General features: G+C 45.1%; 1 protein-coding gene across 1 annotated transcript in view; it reads right to left on the bottom strand.

Annotated features, from left to right (window-relative positions):
* SIAH2 (siah E3 ubiquitin protein ligase 2) overlaps positions 1-23,881 on the bottom strand; it is a 31,875-nt gene that overhangs the window by 6,356 nt on the left and 1,638 nt on the right. The window lies entirely within an intron of this gene.

The raw sequence follows: 23,881 nt of genomic DNA, 5'->3' as shown, positions 1-23,881 counted from the left end.
AGAATCCAACTAAAGTCCTACTTAGAGTTGATGAATTGAAATGAAAGGGACTAAAGTCAGTCTAGCTTAAGTCCTATTCATTTCAATGCATCTACTTTGACTTCAGTTGGATTCCACCCCTTATTTTTAGACTGTAAGCTCCTCCAGGCCAGTAGCTGGCCCTCTTGTACTGTGCGAAATGCTATGCACAGGGATGGTGCAATAGAAGAATCATCACTATCTCTGTTTAATGTGAACTTTATGCATATCCCTCCTAAGTGCATGAAGTTCACATTAAATGCGGATGGTGATGATTCTTTTATTGCACCATCCAGATGCATGGGACTTTACAGACTACAAGAGGGCAGGCTACTGGTCTGGAGGAGCTTACAATCTAAAAAATAAGAGGTGGAATCCAACTGAAGTCCTACTTAAGAGTAGATGCATTGAAATGAATGGGACTCTTAAGTTACTCCAAAGCCCTGCACAAGGGAAAAGTCACAGTTTTCCTACAGAGCAATCCTACCTTCTCCATCAGCTGTCCGGGAGGGGTTAGGATGGGGAGGAGTTTGCCCTCCATCAGTCTGCCCCAGGGCTCCCATTTATGGTTGTGGGAAGTTCTGAGGGTATAGATCGATTGGTGGCAGTGTTCCCAGCAGGGGCAGGCTCCAAAATGGGGCAGTCTAGGGGTGGTGGTGGGGGTTAATATTATAATATTTATATCCCACCTTTTTCCCAGTACTGGGACTCAAGGCAGTTTACAAGATTAAAACATATAAATATAAATTACAAAAGTTAAAATAGAATGAAACCTACAGTAAAACTAAAAACATGTTAAAAATATTAAAAACTGTAGCAGATTAAAAAGGGGGGGGGAAGGGCAGCTGTGAACCTATTTATTTATTTATTACATTTCTATACTGCCCAATAGCCGGAGCTCTCTGGGCGGTTCACAAAAATTAAAAACATTCAAAGTATAAAACAACAGTATAAAACCATAATATAAAATACAATATAAAAGCTCAACCAGATAAAAACAGCAGCAATGCAAAATTACAAATTTAAAACCTACTGAGATGTGGGTTCTCAGTGAGCTGTGAACCCACTGGATCCAAAGCTCCTCTGTTTCCCTGAGAAGGGCCTGGATTGGGCCCTTCAGCTATGCCAGCCTGGAGCTGGCATAGTTAACCCCCTCCCGCCCACTACTTCCAATGGTGATAACTTTTTAAAAAAATAGATCTACTGGGATGAAAAGCCCGTTGAAGCAGCCTATCTCCCTCCTGCCCTGGCAGTAGGAACCAGTAAAGCTTTGGAACTGGCAGTGATCCTCCCCTTCACTCCCTCACAACCCCACTTCAGACTGCACTGTTAGCCCGTCGTCCATCTAGAAACTGGGGGAAATAATACTGGCCTACCTTACAGGGTTGTTGGAAGGATTATTATGTGGTGAAGTGGTATGAGTGCTTGGATGCGTTCAATAGTGCACCTATTATCCCTGTGTCCAATTATTTATGCCCCATTCTTTCTAGCCCAGTGGTTATCATTCCATCTAGCATGGAGACGTGACACAGTAATTGCACCAAAGCATTTCCCACTGAGCTTTGCCAGCTAAGCTGCATTAATACTTGTGCAGCGTATAAAATCCGTCCGTTTTGCTGAGGTTGCGAAGGGTAGCATTGCAAAGCTTCACACCAACTTTTAACAGGAAGATGAGAAGTATTTTGGCTGCTTGACCATTTTCCTGAGATGTCCAGCCCTGCACCGACAACAGGCTCTCTCTGCGAAAGGGAAAGCCGCTGGTTTTCGTTCAGTGCAGCAGCCTAGAGCTTCATCCCAGTTTTGAACAAGGTGAGCAGATGGGGCCTTTTACTGAAGTGACCTTGCAAACCTTGACCAAGCTCAGAAAGGACTGGAAAATTGGCCACTCTGAAAACATATCACATAGCTCTGGTGTAGCAGCAGTAAAGTGCCTCTTTGGGGAGCGGCAGCATTGTTTGCTGCATGGAAGAGACCAAAGCCACACAGCTCTAAAGGTTCACTTGAGCCTGTAAAAGTGGCAGCAGGATTCTGCTGCCATCCAGAACATAACGACGTTCTGGATGTTATGCAAGTCAAAGGTAGATAAAAAGAGAAGCAAAGATACCAAACATTAAGAGGAGGAAAACAGAAGTCATTTGTAAACTACGAGATTGGATTATTATTATTGCCAAATCTGTATGTATGAAATGAAATGACTACGTTTCTAGGTCTCATAGTTGCAAGGGGGAAATAAAATACTTAACATGTGAAACATGCCAGAAATTGCTCTTGGGAAAGCTGCTGTCTATACTTTTAGTCCCTTATCCAGCACCTTTACAGCTTCTCCTTTCTGCCCCACACCTCCCTCTCATTCCATTCCCTTTGAACTGAAAAAGAGAATCCAAACTATGCCAATTGTTTTAAGAAAGTCACTCATGAATAATATATTGCAAGCACGTTTTCTGTTTCCTTGGAATGTAATTCTTTTGGCACAGGGGTGGACACAGCCTGGATTACATGTTTTATCCAACACCATATATCAACAGTTTAAGAGATTCTCTTACAGACTGGCAAGAGAGCTTTGTCTTTATAGCCCAAACCGTAAAGTTGGTCTGTCTGGCTCTGAAACTGGCCAAAGTGATAGAGGCAGGCACCCAGAGAGTGCTGCAGACAATATATATGAACTCAGATCCAGGCACAGCAAGCTGCCGCAGCTCAACCTTCCAGATGATTATGTTGACAGAAACCTTCTGTATTGTAACTGGTTGCGGTTAATAACATCTAACTGAACTGACCTCTTTTGATGTCAGTTTTATCAGTTCATCCTTGCAGCCAGCAACTGCGGTAGTGATTATTCCATGACTCATCTGCCTAGAAAGGATGATCCTTAGAGAAAAGTCTAGACAGATCCTCCCCTTGAGCAACAGCCCAGGAGAAGTGATATTTTAGGTCAGATCAAATTGGAGATGTAGATTGATGGTTTCTTGAGGGACAGAAGGAGGTTGGCATGAATTGTGGCAGAAAGGGGGATAGGAACCTCTAATGCGTAGATCCTATCAATGGTCAGATGCATATGCACCGACGTCTCCTTTAGAACATGATTGTGGGTGAGCAATTGACTGGGTTCACACAATATGATAACCCACACTCAAGGTTGAGTATGGTTGAGTGTGGGTTGTTGGTGAATTGTGGGTTCTTGGTGAAATGACTTCTCTGAACCCAGCCATGCTAACAACCCATGGCTTGTTAACCTCGATCAACCCATGAAGAGAAACCATGCTTTGTTGTTGGGTTATAAACTGGGCTGTTCACAGTTAACAAACCATGGTTTGTTATCGCGGCTGGGTTCAGACAACATAACCCATGTTTCAGCAACAACTCATGGTTCAACTACAACCCCCACTCAATCATACTCAACCTTGAGTGTGGGTGATCATGTTGTGTGAACAAGTCTATAAGGCATAGTGAACTTTAGGACAATGGCATCCTTGCATCTGCCACAACCATAAGATAAAGCAACATCTGATCTGGTGCCAAGACGGTTAAAGAGATGGGAAGCACCCAAGTAGCAGAGCCCAAGAATCCAGTTTGGTAATTCTACCAAACTAAGGGACAAGGGCTTGTTCATACTTGTCCCATTTATGGTCAGATACTCATAGTAAAACAATATGTATCAAGTGATACTTTGCAGCCTGCCCCAACCTGTTACCCTCAAGAGATGCTTGCAGACAGAGGGTTCCTTGTGCTACAAATTAGAAGGCATTGTATAGCTTTTCCATCTTTCCCTGCTAAAGAAAAAGGATGGAAGAAGCAGTGGGAAAACACAAGAGGTTTACAAATGGAAAAATGGTGTCATCTGGACCCTCTGTAAGATTCCAGGAATGAGGTAGGGCGAATTCGCAATGAAAGCCTTGTTTGGAAGTGGTCCAGATGCATTGGTCTGCAACTCCCATCAGTCCTAGCCAGCACACAAAAGGTTGCAGTGATGGGACTTGTAATCTGAAACATCTGGGAGGCATCAGGTTGGGAAGGCTGCTTTATAGGATTGCTTTTTGCCGATGTTCAGCATATTTATTTTATTTATTTATTTATTTATTTATTTATCTATTACATTTCTATACCGCCCAATAGCCGGAGCTCTCTGGGCAGTTCACAAAAATTAAAAACATTCAAAGTATAAAACAACTATAAAACCATACTATAAAATGCAATATAAAAGCTCAGCCAGATAAAAACAGCAGCAATGCAAAATTACAAATTTAAAACACCAAGTTAAAATTTATTTATAGACTGTTAAAATGTTGGGAGAATAAAAAGGTCTTCACCCGGCGCCTAAAAGCATACAATGTAGGTGCCAAGCGAACCTCCTTAGGGAGCTCATTCCACAGCCGGGGTGCCACAGCAGAGAAGGCCCTCCTCCTGGTAGCCACTTGCCTCACTTCCTTTGGCAGGGGCTCGTGGAGAAAGACTCTGAGGATGACCTTAGGGTCTGGGTAGGTACATACGGGAGGAGGCGTTCCTTCAGATAGCCTGGCCCGAAGCCGTTTAGGGCTTTAAATGTGTTAATACCAGCACTTTGAAACGGGCCCGGACCTGGACTGGCAGCCAATGAAGCTGGAAAAGGACTGGTGTGATGTGGTCTCATCGGCCAGTCCCTGTTAGTAACCGTGCTGCCCTGTTTTGTACCAGTTGAAGTTTCTGGACCGTTTTCAAAGGCAGCCCCACGCATAACGCGTTGCAGTAATCCAAACGAGAGGTTATCAGAGCATGGATAACTGTAGCTAGGCTATCTCTGTCCAGATAAGGGTGCAGTTGGTATATCAGCCTAAACTGATAAAAGGTGCTCTTTGCCACTGAGTTCACCTGTGCCTCAAGTGACAGTTCTGGATCCAAGAGCACCCCCAAACTACGGACCTGATCCTTTAGGGAGAGTGCAACCCCGTCCAGGACAGCATACAGAAATCTTTCATTTCTTTCCAATGAGTATTTGTGTGTGCCCACAAAAATCTCTCCAAAGAGATGTCATGTTTACTATGCACTACCTTAAATGCAGCATGTGAAAATTACAGAACAGGGTTGAAAAATCATGGTTATCTCACCCAAGGGTGGCCTGTTCACACAAGCAACCCAAATTTGGACTGCCTCAGCAGGTGGTGCTTATCTCCTTCACTGGAGGCATTTAAAAAGGTTGAACAGTCATCGGGCAAGATGCCTGCACTGAGCAGAGGAGGCTGGACTAAATGACCTCTAGGGTCTTTTCCATGATTCTATAATGTTTTAAGGATCATCAATGAAGCAGCATGTTGTTTGTGCCCAGAATCCCATGCAATGTCACCGACGGTGCTGGGGCGTGCACATCCTCCCAGACACAGCAAACTATTCTGGGATGCACCAGTCTGCAAAGTACACATACTTGGTGGTGGGCAAATATCTTGACCAGGCCCTGCTCCCACCAGAAATGCATAGTGTGAAAAAGCCCTCTGTTTAAACCAACAAGGCAATCTAAAATCTTGTCCCTCTGGGAATGGCTGGCCCTTCAGCAGCTAGTTATCAGGCTCTGTTACATAAGCTATATCTGAACTCCTGAAATCTGAAGGTGGAAAGTTCTAAAGCCTATTAACATTTTTGACCTACTCAGCCCCTTGGCTATTTCCAATTATTCCAAGTTTCACTTCGCGATGCACTGTAAGTTCCCCCTCACCCACCCCAAATGGACGTTAATTGCAGTCTCAGCAGCGGTACAGGTCAGCACATGCTGTGCTGGGCGCACAGCTAATTGCTTGCCTATAGTATTACTTTTGCCTTTATAAAATGCGGGTCCCACACTCTGCAAGTTACACATAAGCTCCAAAATGTAGAAGTTGCCCCGTGCATTGAGCTGGCTACTGTCAGGACTGAGCACATGCCAGAACTGTACCATGCAAGCATGGGATTTGATCTGGGTACAAAACTCAGCACCTGGAGACTCTCATTGAGAAAGAGTGTGAGAAAAAGAGGCTTTCAGGGTTCTCTTCACTGCTATAAGGACTAGAACCTGTTTCAGCCCGAGGGCCAAATTCGATTTCAGAGAAACTCCCAATGGGGGGGGGGGAGAGAACTGGAGCAATATTCCAGTAGTAGGTGGGACTAGGTGCAACAGGGGCGGAGCCAAATCCTCCAAAATACCTGCATGTTTTAGCTTGAAGCTCTTACTGCTAGTAACTAAGTCTTAGGAGAGGCATTTCGACCTTTCAGAATGGGGAAAAACACTGCACAAAAGAAAACAATTAAGTGCACCAAACAATAAGTCAGTGGAGGGAAAGGGGTGGGGCTGGAGACATTTGAAAAAAACTTTTCTATGCAACTGATAAAGATACAGGAGCCCTGTTCTCCTTTTCATATGGTCACACTAAGCAACAATGGCTCCTGAAATATCAGAAACCATAAAGAAACTGAGCAGGGCTTTCTACCCCTGGCTAGTGGAAGCAAATAGGGAAAAACAAATAAATGAATACAGACTGAGCAAATTTGCAATATATTTGGGCTACAGAATCTATTTGCCTCAGTGAAGACATTTTGTTTTTTTAATAGCACAGATTATACATAGCCCTCCCAACTTCTGTCTAGCTACCGCATAAATTTTAAAAGAAAAAAATTAGATTTTTTCTTTTTAAAAGAACAAGACAGGTCAGAATAGTTTAAAACCAAAACCTGGTTCAGATGCCACATTCTGATACTTCAACCCTATTGTTGGAGAACTGGGAATGTGCTGCACGCTTACATTCTCCCCTCTTCCCCGTCTCCGTTTCTTGGTATGTCCCAACCATAGTTTGCTATGCTGTCTGAATCAGGTGAACTGTGATTAGGGCTAACAGGGAGCTGATTTGAAGAGGGCCTGCAAAACACTGCTTGGAGCCAATTCCTGGTTAGCACTAAACGTAGTTTACTCAAATCTGAACCTCACAGCCAAGTACTCCAGGAAAAGGATGAGATGACACAGGAGTGGGGAGTGGACGAGGTGTGTTCCTCATTGTCCAATTGTATCTGAAGGAATGGAATTTGACAGCTAAGTCACACCAAGGTAATTTCCCTTTAAAAACAATTTTGGAGAAGATACTATTCAATATACACCACACACATGTTTATTCCAAAATTATTAAATGGACTTTTTTTTCCAATTATGCCATTCGATTTCAATTATGATGATGATTCATTTAGTTGGTGCAGTTAAGTATGATCAGCATCAGGTATTAAAAGATAAGAGTTATGCATTATGAGAACAAGATGCAGTGACCCTTGGGCTTGTGTAATCTCCCTGCCCTGACACCAGGCATTTCCATGCAGAGGGAGTTTCGCTTCCAAGTTTACATCAGCCACAATTCACCAAGTTGTCCAAACCTAACAAACCGTGGTTAATCTTAAATCTGGTTACTGTAAACAAGCCAAGTTCAACCTGCGGTTTACGAAGCTGCCTCGCTTTTGCTAATTATAGTTAAGATTAACCACAGATTGTTGGGTTTGGATGACACACTAACCTGTGGTTAATTGAGGGGAGGAAGCACATGAGCCGGAGGCTAGCTGCACACTGAACTATAGTAATGACTAAATGTAGCCATTGTGTTACCAGCAGCCTTTTTTGGACAACAACTTCCATAACCCTCAGCTAATATAGATGGCTTGGGGATTATGGGAGTTGGAGTCAAACACATCTGGCCAGGATAAGGAAGGCTGTTGTTACTGTCTTGTTCTGCATTTTGTATTAGAGGTAAAAGAAAAAATCAAAAGGAACAAGGATCAGCACATAAAATATTCTACTTAGTGCCCCCTCTAACTAAAGAGAATTTTCAGTTCAAGCTAACAATAGATTGGAACCATCTGCACCTGGAGAACAATGCTGATAATCAGCAGATCTGCCCAAGCTGTTGTTCAGGCACTGAGTAAATGAAAAACAGAAAAGCTCAGAAAGAGAAGGAGAAAGACAAAGCTGAGTATGGGGTACCCCAAAGTCGGTAGCATTTCTAGGATCAAGGCAAAGGAGAACAGCACCTGTACAGCCATCATCAATCCAAGGGAAGATCCAAGTGCAGAATCATAGTTTAGAGAAGGAGACGCTGAAAGATCAAATGTAGTTGCAGAGGACCAAATTAACAGAAACAGCATTCAAAGCATAGCGGAAACTCCAAAGTTTGGGGATAGTAGGTGGTATGGGGAAGGTCAAGAAGGAATCCGGGGGGCAATGGCAGCATCAGGTGTAAGCACTGGCCAGCATTCCTCATATAGAGAACAGAGGCCCACAACAGAGTGCAGCGGGGTTAGGAAAGGCCCGGCACAAGAAGCTGTGTGTTGCTTGCTGTTTAGGGAAAGAGGTGCCCGGAGCTCCCACACTCATGGGGAGAATGGTACGGCAACATTCAGTTCAGCCTTGGCCAGTAGGAGAATCTGTAGCTGAGCCTTCCTCAGCCTAGTGCCTTTCAGGTGTGTTGGGCTGTAATGGTCATGCTGGCTGGGGATAATGGGAGTTCTAGGCCAACAGATCTGGAGGACACCAGATGGAGTTAGGGAAGACTGAGCTAACCACTACATGGATATGTCAACCCACTCAACAGCGACACAGGAGAGGACACGGTAACCCGCGTCCAACCCCAAATGAGCTGTGCCAGGAAGACCAAGGAACTGACACCTGGTTCCAGGACATATTTCAGTCAGCACAAGCCAGAACCATCAGTTTCTTTGCTTTTTCATTTGAATTCCAAGCTGCTTCTTAAACAAAAAAACCTGATTGATACAAAAGTAGCAGGAACGTTCCTTATCAGCGTTGTCTGCTCAGCCACATCTGTTTCTCCCAAACCTACCAAAGATCAATCCCAGACTTCTCCAGCCTCACACCCTCCGGATGTGTTGGATTACAATTTCCACAATCCCATGGCTGCCTGGGGATTATGGGAGTTGTGGTCCAACACATATACCAGGCATCCACTTGGGAAAGGCTGATCTGTTCCAAGGAGCCTAAAACCCACCTCCGTAATTTAGAGGACCAGTTCGCAAGCTATTCAAGACATTCATCAACAGCTAAAAATAAAATCGATTCGTGTCTCTCCTGATCGTATCGATCAGTAGCATTTGTAGAAAATCAAACTTGATCCTCCCTCTTTTATCCTCCCTTTCAAGTCTTATTTGATCATTACAAAGCAACATAAAGAAGCTCTGGATTCAGCCGGACAATGGATAGTTGGAGGCAGGAAAACAGCAAAAAGAGAGAAAATACGGGCCCATTTTAATTAATGTAACTTTAAGTTGAAGAACAAAAGGTGAACTGGTCTGGCACTGATGCACTGATTTCATTAAGACCAACAAAGGAAAACTGCCGAATAAGATTAACGCAGCATGCTCTAATAAAGGCAAAACCAGAGCTGGGCTATTAGTAACTGTGATTAAACACACACGCCATGAACGTTAGGTCTTTATTTCTGCTATTTAAAGGATCAGTCATTGATTGGTGTTTCACTACCAGAGCTTCTGGCTACATTAGGATGTTAAGGCAAAACCAACACACCGGTAAATACCTAGCCGGCATGCGCCATACAGATATCTTCTCCAAATATACCAAGCTGCTTCATACTTTTAGGGTTTGCTTTTCCTCCTTTGGGCCAGCATTTAGGAGACACTGACACATCAAAGTTCCTGCTATTTCCTTACCAATTCTCCACGGCAGGAAGGAACTTACTGTTCCCCTGCCCCTCCTGCAATAATGCCCCAGGTAGCATGGGCACATTAGCCTGGACACTGGGGAGATTTCAATCCCAGGATCCTGTGCTAAAAAGCATGTGTTCGCATCAGAGATTTTGTAGGAGGGCTCTATTAAAACTCCCATCCCATTCTGCAAAGGGTAATGCTTGTTGCTTTTGTCTTAATTTAGGGTGCAGAACACCATGCCTGGGGTGGGTAGGACCGGCTCTCTGAGGTTCCCCTGCCACCCTCAATTGTTGTGTGCTTTTGTGCAGTTTGTTCCCCATTCTAAAAGCCTGAAATGCCTCTCCTAACACTTTGTTACTGGAAGTAAAAGCTTGAAGCTAAAATATGCTGGTATATAGTCCCTGCTTTGTTCCTGAGGAAACCACTACACTTTTACAACTGCAATACCTTACTACTTGTAAATAAATCTTTTGTTTCACTCTGGTGTGGTTTGCGAGGTACCTAAGGTGGGGTACAGATTAGGGGTGGCAGCAGAGAGGAAGGTTAGAAGATAGGGTGCTGGGCTGAGCTGCTGTGAGGCTAGACAAGGGCGGCAACTTGCAAAGTCAGAGTGCGGCATTCTGAGGAACCACCCCAGGGTTGGGATCCTTTGATTTATAGGAGAAATAAAGGAGTCTCAAGGGGGTGGACCTCGCAGTCCTCAATCCACTGCATTATAGGAGGTGAGTGTTTATCCTTTCAGTGTTGTAACATCACAGTCCTTTAGCTGTCCGAAGGGTGCAGACAATCCATTTACGCTGACCATTTGTTAATTTCCATGAAGCAGGTAAATAATTTAAAAGAGCGTGTACATCAGTGCATATTAAAGACTGTTCCAGTATAAAATTTATCTATGTAATAACCTCCCCGCAAAAACAAGCAACTACTGGACATTGCCAAAACATCTTTTAAAAAGAAGCATTAGCTGTTTTGCACCATCAGCAATTCGCTGAATTAGACAATCCCTTATTAAAGAGATGTTGCAGTGTCCAACAGAAAAGTTTTGCTGAAGAAGACGCAGCCTGGTAAGTAGATGCCAAAGCTGCAATCTACTGATTAGGCATTTTGTGGTGGTGCCCACAGCAGTTTCTCAAATTCCCAAAAGTGCCCACGGCTCCAAAACAGTTGGGGGGCCTTGATATAAACAGTATATTTATATAGCACGTTAGAGGTTCCTGGCTTGCAACTCAATCTCTTAGCCACAACACTGCATTCACTTTCCTCTGTCTAGCACTGCCCCAATGAAGCACCGCAGATACAACATATTCCAGTATACAATAGATATAGGACTTACTGCTCACCAAAGCCAATAAAAGGAAAACAAAAATAAGGGAGGAATGGAACATGAATAAACTGCTAGCCCTTCCTGAGCCTTTAACAGCAGGCTGATACAAAACAGAAATTAAACAGGTGAAGCTTTATTGTCCATAGTACCTTCATGTCAAGGAAAAGATTTACCTGCTATGTTTCTGCAGATCATGCTATCGTTACAGGCACAAGATCAGGGCTGCTAACCATGCTGGTAGCCCTAACTACTAACCCAGGTCTCTGGTGAATGAATAATCTAGTAAATGCAATTCAGTATGGTGCAAAAAGGCTGGCAGAAACCCATAAATTCTGCCTTACGGAGCAGGAGCCCTGCAAAGCCAGTGCTGGCGTGAAAAACGGGCAGGGCAGTTTGGCATTACTGCAAAATAATGCAGTGCAAAGTGTGTTACTGGAGGACCCTTTCTGTTTCTATGGTCCCTATCCTTGGCCATCACTTGAATCATCCATTCTTGTCACCACTGACGTTGGGTACAGCCCAAAGCCATTCAAATGAACAGCAGCTTTGCCATCGATCTGATCTGCCTGGCTGTTTACACTGGGGGCGGAGGGGGCTAGAATCAATGAAGCAACTTTCCCTTCTAACTGCCAGACAAATCGGTGGTTGGTTGGTTGGGATTAGCAAAGCTTTCCCATCATTGCAAATGACAATATTTCAATATCACAACTAGCAATGCCAATTTTATTCAAAGGCAGCCCTTAGACTACAGTTCAAACACAATTAAAGCTGCAACCTTAAAATTGATTCATTGGCATGTTTAATTGGTTAAAATGTTTCTCCCCACCCACCCCCACCCCCAGATTAAAGTTTGCCCAACAACTTGTGAGGCTCTTGAAAGTCATTTAGCCTTGTGATGGCGCCAATTCGCGGGGGAAGCCTTTTAATAGGACTAGCCTGGGGTAGGAGAGGATGCCAGGATTCAGCCTGGCTTCTCCCCAGAACACAGGAATAGAGAAACCTTTTTCTTTCGAAGAACACATTTCCTTGAAGGTAATCTGTCAGTGGCCAGCCACATGCAGGCAATGAGGGCGGCTGAAGCCAGGGCCAGAGTCAAGTTTGGTGGGGCCACCCCTTCTTTCTATTTCTCTGCCACCCTGTCTCTGCCACCCCCTTCTCTCTCCCTGTCTGTCACCCCTTTTTCTCTCTGTCACCCCCTTTTCTCTCCATCTCTCCTCGCCATCACTTCTCTCTCTGTAGGACATCCTCTGCTCTCTTTCTCTTTTCTTCCATGTCCAGCAGGCTATTGGGTAAGGGACAAATCACTCTTGTCAAAGGTCTGAACTGATTGCATTTTGACTGAGGGCCATATCCTATGGTTGCAGGTTCCCCACTCCTGTCTCAGCAGATCTTCAGTACTAAGCTCTGCTTATGATTGCTTAATAGAGATGGATCACACCATGCCCTGGTGTTCAAAATAATTCAGTAAACTCAGTCTGAAGACAGACAATGCCATTTCAGAGAAGTGAAGGTGGTACAATAGAAGCATCATAAGAACAGCCATGTTGGATTCTACCTAGTCCAGCATTCTGTTCACACAGTGGCCAACCAGCTGTCGACCAGAGACCCACAAGCAGGACACAGTGCAGCAGCACCCTCCCACCCATGTCCCCCAGCAACTGGTGTATATAGACTGGTGTACATAGGGTTACTATCTCTGATACTGGAGGTAACACATAGCCATTACAGCTAGTAGCCATTGATAGCTTTCTGCTCCATGAATTTATCCAACCCCCTTTTTAAAGCCATCTAAATTGGTGGCCATCAACACATCTTTTGGTAGAGAATTCCAGAGTTTAACTATCATTTCCCCTAATGTACTCTTGTTTTCTGTCTCTTGTCAAACAGGTTTTGCAAGCGATACAAAACCCCTGCAAAATGGCAACATAGAAGACTGATCTAGATGAATGCAGAGGCTACATGCATTGATGTCTCTATCACACCATTGCCTTGACTCTCTCAAAAATCCACTGGCTCTCTTGATGAAAACCCAGGAACAGGCTTGCTGAAAATGTGTGTCTTTGTGTGGTGGGGGGAAACCACAGCTTAGTTGTAAAGCATTTGCCTCACCTACAGATAGTCCCCCAGTTCACTTCCTGGCACCTCCCAATAAAAGGATCAGGTAGCCTGAGACCCCACAGCTAGTTAATTTTGTGCCCACCAGATATTTCGGACTGCAACTCCAACAATATGTCTGACTATTGTCCATGATTACTGGGGTTGATGAGAGCTGTAGTCCAACACATCCAGAGGGCACCAGGTTGCCTACCCCTGAAGCAGACAATACCAGGCTAGACGGGGAAATGATCTGACCTGGCATAAAGCAGATTTGAAGCGACACAAGAAGCTCTGTGTTCCTATGCATTTGAAGCAAAGGCATGACGCTCTATTTCCCTAGGTTTGTGATGAAGATGGAAAGTCACAATTCCAAGAAACTGGTGATGGGGTGAGCTACTTGTGCTGGCAGGCCTGATACTGACATTGAAACAGGAATTAAGCTACTAGAAATTGAAGCAGAGCAGCATTTGTCTCCCTGAAACAAATGCAGCGGGGGGGGGGGGGGAATACACAGCAGATTCATCCCACTTTCCCTTTTGCTAGCATTCTCTATATCAAGGTGGGAAACCTCAGGCCCTGGGGCCACATCCATCTCTCTGGGGGACCCTAGTGGCCTTGACCTGTTCCCCGCATAACCAGGTGGTTCCTGCTTTTCCACTCCCACTCCAATCGTTTGATGCAATCCCCCGCCCCCGCCCCATCCCATTCTCAAAGGTTGAAATGCCTCCTCTAAAGCTTAGTTCCTGGCAGTAAACTGGGCTGGTATTTTTTTGGTATTTTAGCCCCACCCCTTTTGCCTTTGGCCCCGCCCACCACCAGAATTCAACCCTTAGGGTGAAAGTAGTCCCTCACCCCTGCTGGCTCGAACCACACCACTCCATGCTCCTCAATCAGGCCTCAGAGGTGGCGATATTGGACTGTTGATAACGGATAAAACATTAGTTGATGTAAATCAGTTTAAAGGCCAGATGGTTCATCAATACCATTTTGAGATCAGTCTGCTGCTCCGATTATAATGCAGCCAGGGCTTCTCTCCTTGAACAAGAAAAACCAGCATTAAATGTACTTCTGGTCACCTTAAACTGTAACTGGCTGGAGCAATTGGGCTAATAACTAGTCATGTAGTAAGATATCCCTGTTCCATTAAAAGCTGCTGGTTTGCTAGGTCTGGGTGATAGTGACATGAGCCAGCTGTCTCAGGGCTGTTGTTTGTTGTTTTGGCAACATGTCCAATATTTAATATTGGTAGAACACCACCCACTCTTCCAAACAGGCAGGAATAAACTGGACAATTAATGTTGGCCCTCCGGATGTTCCTTTTGGACACAGAAATGAGGCTAAAGGGTGATCTTTTAGCAGGCAACCTTCACTGCATGTTTCTTTCAGAAATGTTATTCTAGTCTGTGTTAACTGGACTAAAAAAAAAGGATGATCTTGTCTACGTGCACTCAGTCGTACATATGGCATTTCCACCTATTTCCAAATGCTCACCATGAAGAATGCACTGGTGTGCTGACCATGCAACTGTTTATAAAGGCTGGGAGAAGCATCCACGGATGAGCTACCTGACCCTGCAGATGACGGAAGAGGAGCCCGACACAACTGCCCCGAATTGAGGCTTACAGAAAGGGGAGGCAAGCTTGCATTCTCAAGAATGTCAGCCCCTCAGAGGAAGCCGCTGTAAGGGCCGTGCCATAGCATTCAAATTTTGAGGCAAATATTGCTGGGAAGACAAATGAGCCAAGAAGTCATTTCAAAAATAAGAGAACACAATCAATATAGTTTTCAAGGATAGACGTAGGACTGGGAAATGATGCAAACTGGAAGGTAAAAATGTGGGTTTGGTATGAACCCCTGAACGCACAGGTGACTAAAGCAGAGGATATATTGATCCTCAAGAAGGTGGGGAAATAGCCTTTTCATGATATCATTCACGACAGGCTTCCTCAACCCAGTGCTACCCAGGTGGGTTGGACCACAATGTCCATCGAGCCTAGGCAGGACAACCAATGGCTGGGGATGATGGGAGTTGTTGTCAAGCCCATCTGGGAAAGGCTGCTCTACAGCCTCAACATCACACAAAAATGAGTGAGGTGTAAGAACTTTAAAACTTGTATAGATCTTCAAGTGGGTTCTGACCCTGCAAGCATTAAGGGTAGATTCACACATTCGACAATGGCTGGTTTGAAAAACTTGTTCAAATGCTGGCCAATTGTGTACTTATGTGCACACATTCAAGCAGGGGTCACCAATGTGATACCCACAAGGTGTTTTTTTAAAAAATTCCCATTAATGTAACAAATGTCATCTCTGATGGACATGACATTTGGGGCTGGTGACCTTAATGCAGGGTCTCCAATCTTGTTGGACCTGTGGGCACATCTGGAAATTTGAGACACCACTGTGGGCACCACCGCAAAATGCCCAATCAGCAGATCACCGCTTCAGCATCTCCCTGTCTCATGTCTTCGTCAACAAAAACGTGTGTGTCATGTCAATCAGCTATCACAACATCTCTTTCATAAGGGATTGTCTAATTCATCTAATTGCTGGTGGTGCAATTCAGCTAATGCTTCTTTTAAACAGATGTTTTGGCAATGTCCAGTTGTTGCTGCTTTTGGGAGGAGGTTATTACACAGATAAATCTTGTATTGGAACTATTTTTAATATTCACTGATGTGCACACTCTTTTAAATTATTAACTTGCTTCATGGGAATTAATGGTCAGAGTTAATGGTACACCTGGCATCAATGTTCAGGTGTCAGGCAGACCCTTTCTATTTCATTTTCAGGCATTTTGAAACATTTTTAAGTATTTTAAACTCTGACTTTAATTGCACCTTTATCCACTTGTTGTTCTGTATAAATTTAGTATTGTTTTACTTGTTTTTCTAATGTATGCAAACCACCTCGAAATCATCAATGAAAGGTGAAATAAGACATGTTTTAAACAAAATAAATAAAACTGTATGCCAATGTATGATTTCAAAGGCAGTATACACGTCTCTTGACAGTTATACTTTTAGTGCGTGCATACTAAGAATGCAGTGGGTGGTAGCTTAATTTATGCACGATCCTATGTATGTTTACTCAGGAATATATAGCGCTGCGTTCAATGGAGCTTACTCCCAGAACTGCAGTGCAGACTTCTTAGAACTCCCAAATGACCAACAGTCTACAAACTGAGGCTAATGCTGCCATATACCAAATGCATTCTGAACATGTGCTTGATTTTATTGCTACATGTAATCCCCACTGGAAAGCACATCCCTCTCTCATGAGATTACAATCACAGACACCACTGCTAAGAGCAACATAATACAAAACAGCCTTCACACTGAAGCTGCTGAAAAATGATTTCCATGTGGTGGTGGGTCTCCATGGGATAGCTGCAATATTTGAGATCCACTATTTGGGTTGACCTATTGCATGGATACACTCCACACCAGCACCTGTGACTGCTGGAGATAATGTGGAGACTGTCCATACAATTACACTCAACCAGACCAAAAAAAGCAGATTTCAAATGTGCAGGTGGGTTTTGGTGACCTCCATATAGCGCCCATCATGTATGAAGCAAATAGAAAATGCAAGTCTTCAAGATTCAGCTTAATGTTTTACCATTTGTTAATTCTTTATGAAGATTCTAAAGCTGAAATTCTAAACTAGCTTTCATTTATTTATTTATTAAATAATAAATAAACTAGCTTTCCCTGACCTGGTACCTTCCAGATATGTTGGAACTACAACTACCAACATCCCCATTTGCTGGGGAACATGGGTAGGAAGGTGCTGTTGCACATGTCCTGCTTGTAGGTTTCCCATGGGCAGCTGGTTGGCCTTGTGCGAACAGAATGCTCAACTAGAAAGACTCTGGTCTAATCCAACATGGCTCTTCTTATGTTCATTGGGCATGCTGGCTGGGATCAATGCAAGTTGCAGTCCAACACATCTGGGGGGGGGGCAACAGGGAAGGCTGTTCTAAACCATGAGTGCCACTCTCCCCAACACCCTCGTCACCTAGAACAGGACTGAAGAACTTGTGACCCACCAGTCCAAACACAGCCTACTAGATATGCATGTTGGCCCATCAGGAGCTCGATAAACCTCCTGATTTTGTCATTTGGTGCGATAGCAAAACAAAGGAGCCATGGAGATACCCGACACATGCCTAGTGGGCTGAGTTGAGCTTGGTGGGTCAACGGGGAAGGGCTGCTTGATGGGCCAAATGTCCCAGATTCAATCCTTGGCATCTCCAGGGAGGCCTGGGAAAGATCCTCATCTGAAACCTTGGAGAACTGCTTCCATTATAGAATGGCCATCCCCAACCTGGAACCTTCCAGATGTTTTAAACTACAACTTCCATCATCCAAGGCCATGTTAGCTGGGGCTGATAGGAGTTGTTATAAAAAAAATTCTGGAGGGTACTAAGCTGGGGAAGGCTAGTGTAGACAATACTGAGCTAGATTGAGCATCAATGGCCTGAATTCACATAGGGCAGATTCCTGTGTTGTGTTGGCCTGAACATGTGAAGCTACCTTATATGGAGTCAGATCCATCTAGGCCAGTATTGTCTACCCTTCCTACCAGGAGATCTACCCCAGTTCTCCTACGTGAGACCTTGCCACTTTCTGCAAGCACAATATGTGCTCTACCACTCAGCTATGTTTCTTTCACTAAGGGCACAATCCTATCGGATTGACACCTGCTGGATGGAAGTGCCTCAGAGTCCAACTAGAATAGTCATGTGGCCAAGGGCAGAGGCAGAGCTGGAGAGGCCAAAGGATTTGGCATATCCCAGCTTCTCCTCTCCTCGCACCTGCCCCTGGAATGCCCCCCTTTGACTTCTATGAGGTCATCTGAGGCCACTTTTGTGACTTCAGAAAGCAGGCCACCCAGTTTTTTCTGTTGCATTTGTGACAGGGTAGGGGTGGGGGAAGGGATCAGAACTCGGTCCCCCTCCCAAAGCCCTAAAAAGCCTAAGGTCCCTTCAGTGCTCTTCAGGAGCCACAGGCTAGTGGGCCCTCTTTCCCACTAGCCTTCCCAATCAATGTAAAGAAACACATCTGTTTCCACCCCTTTCTCTTTCCTCATAGGGCAGTGCTGGAACAAGCCAAAAGCCTATCCAGTCTAGTATGCTGTTTCTCACAGTGGTCAAACATAGAATGGGAAGCCCATAGACAAGACATGAGCACAATCACACCATGAGCAACAGGTATTCAGAAACACACTACCTCTGATACTGGAGGTAATATATATAACCATCATGAAGAGTAGCCATTGACAGCCTTATCTCAATTCCTTTTTAAAACCATCCAAGTTGGTGGCCATCACCCAGGTTCTAGCATTATGAGGGAAGACGAAACCTCTAAACACTTTTGCCACACTGTGCATAATTTTATACACCTCTGTGTCTTCCTTACTCTCCTTCTTTCTAAACTAAAAAGCAGAAAATGTTGAAACATTTCCTCAGGTTCTTCTAGCCCCCCCCCCCCGCCCCCGATCATTTTGGTCGCCCTTTTCCAGCTCTACAATAACCTTTTTGAGATGCAGTAACCAGAACTGCATTGCAAGTGTGGTCGCACCAACACACCTGCCATACGTTGTGAGTTGATTGATGGCATTAGTGGATCAATGGGACAACTCTATTTCCCCAAGCGAGTGTATGTGTGTGTATATATATATTCCTTTCCTCCCTGGAGCCCTTCCATTGAAGACTTTAACGCTAGCGACCCAGTTGCTTCCAGCCTTGCTTTTTATCAACATGACCTTAAGATCTGTGTCAATGTCACTTTAGAATGGTTTAGAGTGCATATTGATCAGCATAAACCTGCGTCTTGGGAGTGAAACAGACATGAAACCGACACCAGTATATCTGGTTTAGAGAGCCAAGGGTCTCAAGATCAGCGCTGATAAAAAGCCCGTGCTGATAAAAAGCCAGCTGCCACTTCTGTTTTTATCTGAAGGAGCTTCCAAACAGCTGCTTTCCCCCAGCAAAAGTAGTGCTGAACAAGAAAGAGGGGTGAGAACATTTTTAAAAAGAGGTAACAAATAGCACATGGGTGTATGTGTGTGTGTTTGTGTCACTGGGGCTGATGTTGATTTGAGTCACCCATACCCATCTTGCTAGTCCAGCTGCACTGGCAATTAGCTATAACCATTCCTTTTAATAGTGAAGTTGAGTGGTTGAGTATCTATCAGTTTTGGGCCACTCAACTAAAGAGGGTGACCTTGTTTGCACATAATGCAGACCCATGGTTCATTTAACTCATGCTTAATCCATGGTTTGTTGTCCTACCCAGGTTTTGTCTGGCAGATGATCAAACAAACCATGGTTTGTTTCCCTCAAACTCTGGGTTGTTTGTTTCCCTCCTCCTTCAACTGCTTCCTACTTGAATCCCAAATGCCTTTGTGGGGTTGTAGTACTGGCATGTAGAGCAGCTGGTATTTTTTTTTAACCACTCTTGCTGGCTGCCTCCGTAGCCTGGCAAAACAACCCATGAAGAACCAATGGTTCTGGGTTCCCATGTAATAACAACCCAGGGTTTAAACAACCTGGAGTTCACAACCCAACAACAAACCATGGCTTCTCTTTCTGGGTTCTTCATGGTTAACAAACCATGTTCACGCATCACGACAATCCACAATTCAAAACCCATAGCATGGATAGCGTTATGTGCAAACTGAGCCAGTGGTTTCTACATACTTGGGGGATTGCCTAGGTGTGCAAAAGCATATACATTTGTAAATTAAAAGAAAACAATATCATAAGCCTGGACTAACTTAAATATCATGGATTTCAATGGGTCTACTCTAAGCATGACTATGCCTGGATTCAACAGCCTGTCTAGGCCAGGAGACAAAATGCTGATGTGTCCCGTCCGTATTAGCACAAGATCAAAAACAACATTGGTAGCAGCCTCTAATATCCCCCCATCCCGTTCCCCACCCTCACCCCAGTCTTAGCTCAGTTCCTGGTTTCATATTTTAGGGTGTAACATGTTTTCTCAGCAAACGCATGTTCCAAACCTGCGTTTGCTGAGATAATGCAAGGGGGAGGGGGGTTGTAAGGAAGAATCAGCCAGTAGAGGGGGGGGGGATACTGACCCTTTCCTATGCCCACCAATTCTCCCCTGCAAGCACTTCTCCCTCCCCTGCTGTTCCCACCTAATCTCCTGGGAGAAAAAGAGGTCAGAAACTCCTCTACTTGTAGAATTGGTGGGTGGGAGAAAGCATTGCACCCCCACATCCCCCTACCTCTCAATTCCCCTCTGCAAATCCCCCCACCAACACCTGCATGAGCGTTTCAAGTCAAAGAGAGAATAGGGCCCCTGCATTGGTCTCATTACGTGTAGTTGTCCATTTAATGTGAAGTCAGAAGTGTGACAAGCAGTACCTGGAAGAAGAAAACAAGGTATCACATTGCATGGGGTTCTGGATATATTTCCCATGTTTCGAGCAATGCGACAATTCCCTTAATGTACAGTGGGGACTAGGAGGGGATTAGCACAGGCTGTGCATTAGCACTGATGTACTTCACCGAATCATAGATTGGGTGTGTGGGTGTGTCCCTACACAAAAGGTCAAGTATCTCGGCCTAAAGTGTCTCCTTTCAAAACCCCTGTTTGAGCAGCTATGTTTCTTTACAGTGGACAAATGAGTTCTGGACAGTAATGCTCCCTAGATCTCCCTCTTCTTCCCCACTCCCCCCAGCCACTACTTTTGGCATTATTTTATTTATTTATTTATTTATTTATAGTACTTTTTAGCCACTTTTTACAAAGGGGCATACAAAGAAGAGCACAGTCAGATACAAGACTCACTAGCCAGGGCAGCAGAAGGGGCTAGGCAAGCATCAATAGGAGGGGAGATCTACAGTGCTGGGGCCACTGCTGGAAAGGTCCTATCTCTTGTGCTCGGCAGCCTACCATAGCCGTTCTCCGGGTGCCTCTGTTGCATGAGGTCAGGCAGGTGACTACTAAGGAGAGGGTCTTTTCAGAGGTGGCACCCTGGTTGTTGAATGCTCTCCCCAGAGAAGTTTGCCTGACACCTACATTATGGAATTTTTGGTGCCAGGTAAAGACCTTTTTATTTTCCCAGGCTTTTAAGCCTTTCAGTTTTAAAAATCACGCTACTAGGTTTTTAGTAGCTGCTGGTTTTGCTTCCAACTTTAGTTTTAAAAGTTGTTTTAAACTTACAATTTTTATATTAAGTTTTATTGTGTTGTTGTATTTTGTGGTTTTAAGTTTTGTCTTGTAAACCACCTAGGGCGTTGCTAGACCTACCGGGTGTTCCGTCGTTGAGGAGCGGTGAAAGCGGCTTTTCCCGTTCAGCCGTGACGCCTCATGCTCCACACCTGCCTTCGATTTGTGGCGGAAGTTTGCGCCGGTTGGGCTGCTGCCGCCGCGAGAACGGTTGCGCAGCCACACCGGCCTGATTGCCGCGGCTTTTTTTTTCGCTCGCTGCACGGTTTGCGCACGTCCGAAAGACCGCAAACTTGCGCAGCCGTCAGCGATGCCGCCGCCGGCCCTGGCGGCGGCAGCGGCGGCAGTGCCAGTGCCAGCTGAAGTGCTGCTGGTGCTGTTGAGGGTCAACATTGATGCGCTCACTTCCTGATGGGGGTCGTGGCGGGTGTCATATGACCCGAGGTCAATCGTCTGCATGGCCACTCTGTGCCTACATCTCCCATCATGCCTCTGAGGTGTCGGCGGCGATGATCGCCTCTGTGCCCTCTGCCCCATCCCAAGGAGCCAACCCACATCTGGCCGTAGCCATGGCAGCAGCCCACAAACAGCTCTGCCCTCTGCCAGCCTGGTACCCACACTAACAGGCAGCGTACAGCACCGCCATTATGCGGCCACGGTAGCTGCCCACCGCAAGGAGTCACCAGCCACTTTTCCGGTCCTCCGGTCCTGCGCAAACTGTCACTGGGGAAATAAAAAAAAAAAGCCGCTCCGCCGCGCTGCCCCAGCTGGCGGACTGCGCGCAAATGGCGGAGGCGGCTTGACCGAAGCCGCTGACCACTCCCCCTTAGCACGCCTTTTCCTGACCAGTGCCGACCGCAGTGACCTCACATCCTCCCACACGTACTCCGAATTACCGCGGGACAGCAGGAAAAGGCGCCCTAAAACTCACTTTTTTAAAGTCGGGAGAAAGAGGCTTCACCGCGGGATAACGGCGGATCCTCGTGAACGTCATCTGGAAGCCTCGACGTGACTGCGGAAGGTAACGCGCGCTAGAGCCTCGTCTAGTAACGCCCCTAGAGAGCTTTGGCTAATGGGTGGTATAGAAATGTAATTAAACAAATAAATAGATAAATGGCACTCAAGAAGAGCCCCTGATGGAGGGCTCCTGATGCAAATCTTAACATATGGGCACGATTATATGGGTGAAGGCAGCCCTTCAAACTGCCTAGTACCATGTCATTTAGGACCAACAGTTAAATTAAGACCAGCTCTTTAAATCAGGACCAGAAGCTCACTGGCAGCCTGTGTATTTGGCAACAATTTTCCAACTTCCTACCCCCCCCCCCCCCGTCCCCAGCATCTGGGCGGCTGCATTCTATACCAATTGGTGCTTATGAACTGTCTTCACAGGCAGCACCATGTACAGTGCATTCAAGTAGTTTAGGCTGGACATAACCAGTGCATGGGTTATTGGGGCCAGGGCCCAACTGTTCCAGGTGGTCCTCCTAGTCATAGCCACTACCTGCGGCTCGCTAGAAAACAACAAGTACAGCAACACCTCCAAGCTGTGTAATTAGTCCTTCAAGAGAAGTTAGGGTAACCATATGGAAAGGAGGACAGGGCTCCTGTATCTTTAACAGTTATATAGAAAAGGGAATTTCAGGAGGTGTCATTTGTATGCATGCAAGCACCTAGTGAAATTTCCTCTTCATCACAACAGTTAAAGCTGCAGGAGCTATACTAGAGTGACCAGACACAAAAGAAGGTAGGGTTCCCGCAGCTTTAACTGTTGTGATGAAGAGGGAATTTCACCAGGTGCTGCATGCATACAAATGACATTTGCTGAAATTCCCTCTTCAATACAACTGTTAAAAGATAAAGGAGCCCTGTCCTTTTCATATGGTCACCCTAAGAGAAGTGAAACTCTATCTGGGACAGTTTGACACCACTATCCAGATTAGCCGATTTCCCAGCTCACAGAACCTCTGTCTTTCCCAAATTAAGTTTCATTTGTTGTCCCTCTCCCATGCTAGTATCACATCCAGACGTTTGTAAGAGTTCCACTGCCTTGGACTCTTTGGTGGAAAAGAGAGGTAGAGTTCCCCATGTCATCTGCATACCGTGGCACCCCATGGGGCAGAACAGAAATCACACAAAACTACCATTTGGTTCAGACCATCCAGGAAGAACTGGAACCACTGCAATACTGTGCCTCCTAATCCGAACATTATATGCATAACTCTCCAGGATAAGATAACTAAAACAGAAATGTGGCAGGAGTATTACAAGAATCTATAAAATGCTACCACTAATATATAACTTATAGTGTGTGTTTTTCCAGGCGCTCAGAGCTCACATATGTTTATCTCAGTAATCAATACAACATCCCTGTAAGGCAGGATACTGTTATACTACTACATATTACAAGATAGCAGGGGCTGAAGCAGGTAGCTTTGGGGCTTGTAGGTCAGTCTCTTAATAACAAAAAGTCAGAAAACCACAATGCATGTTATTTTTTCACCTGAGAAATCCTTTGCAAGGAAAGATCTGCACTCTTGGGAAGAGCATGACACTATTTTGTGGGGAAGCACTGTAGCTCAGTGGT

The sequence above is a fragment of the Elgaria multicarinata genome, chromosome 8, assembly GCF_023053635.1.
Source record: "Elgaria multicarinata webbii isolate HBS135686 ecotype San Diego chromosome 8, rElgMul1.1.pri, whole genome shotgun sequence".
Taxonomy (NCBI): domain Eukaryota; kingdom Metazoa; phylum Chordata; class Lepidosauria; order Squamata; family Anguidae; genus Elgaria; species Elgaria multicarinata.
This window is presented reverse-complemented; position numbering and strand designations above follow the sequence as displayed.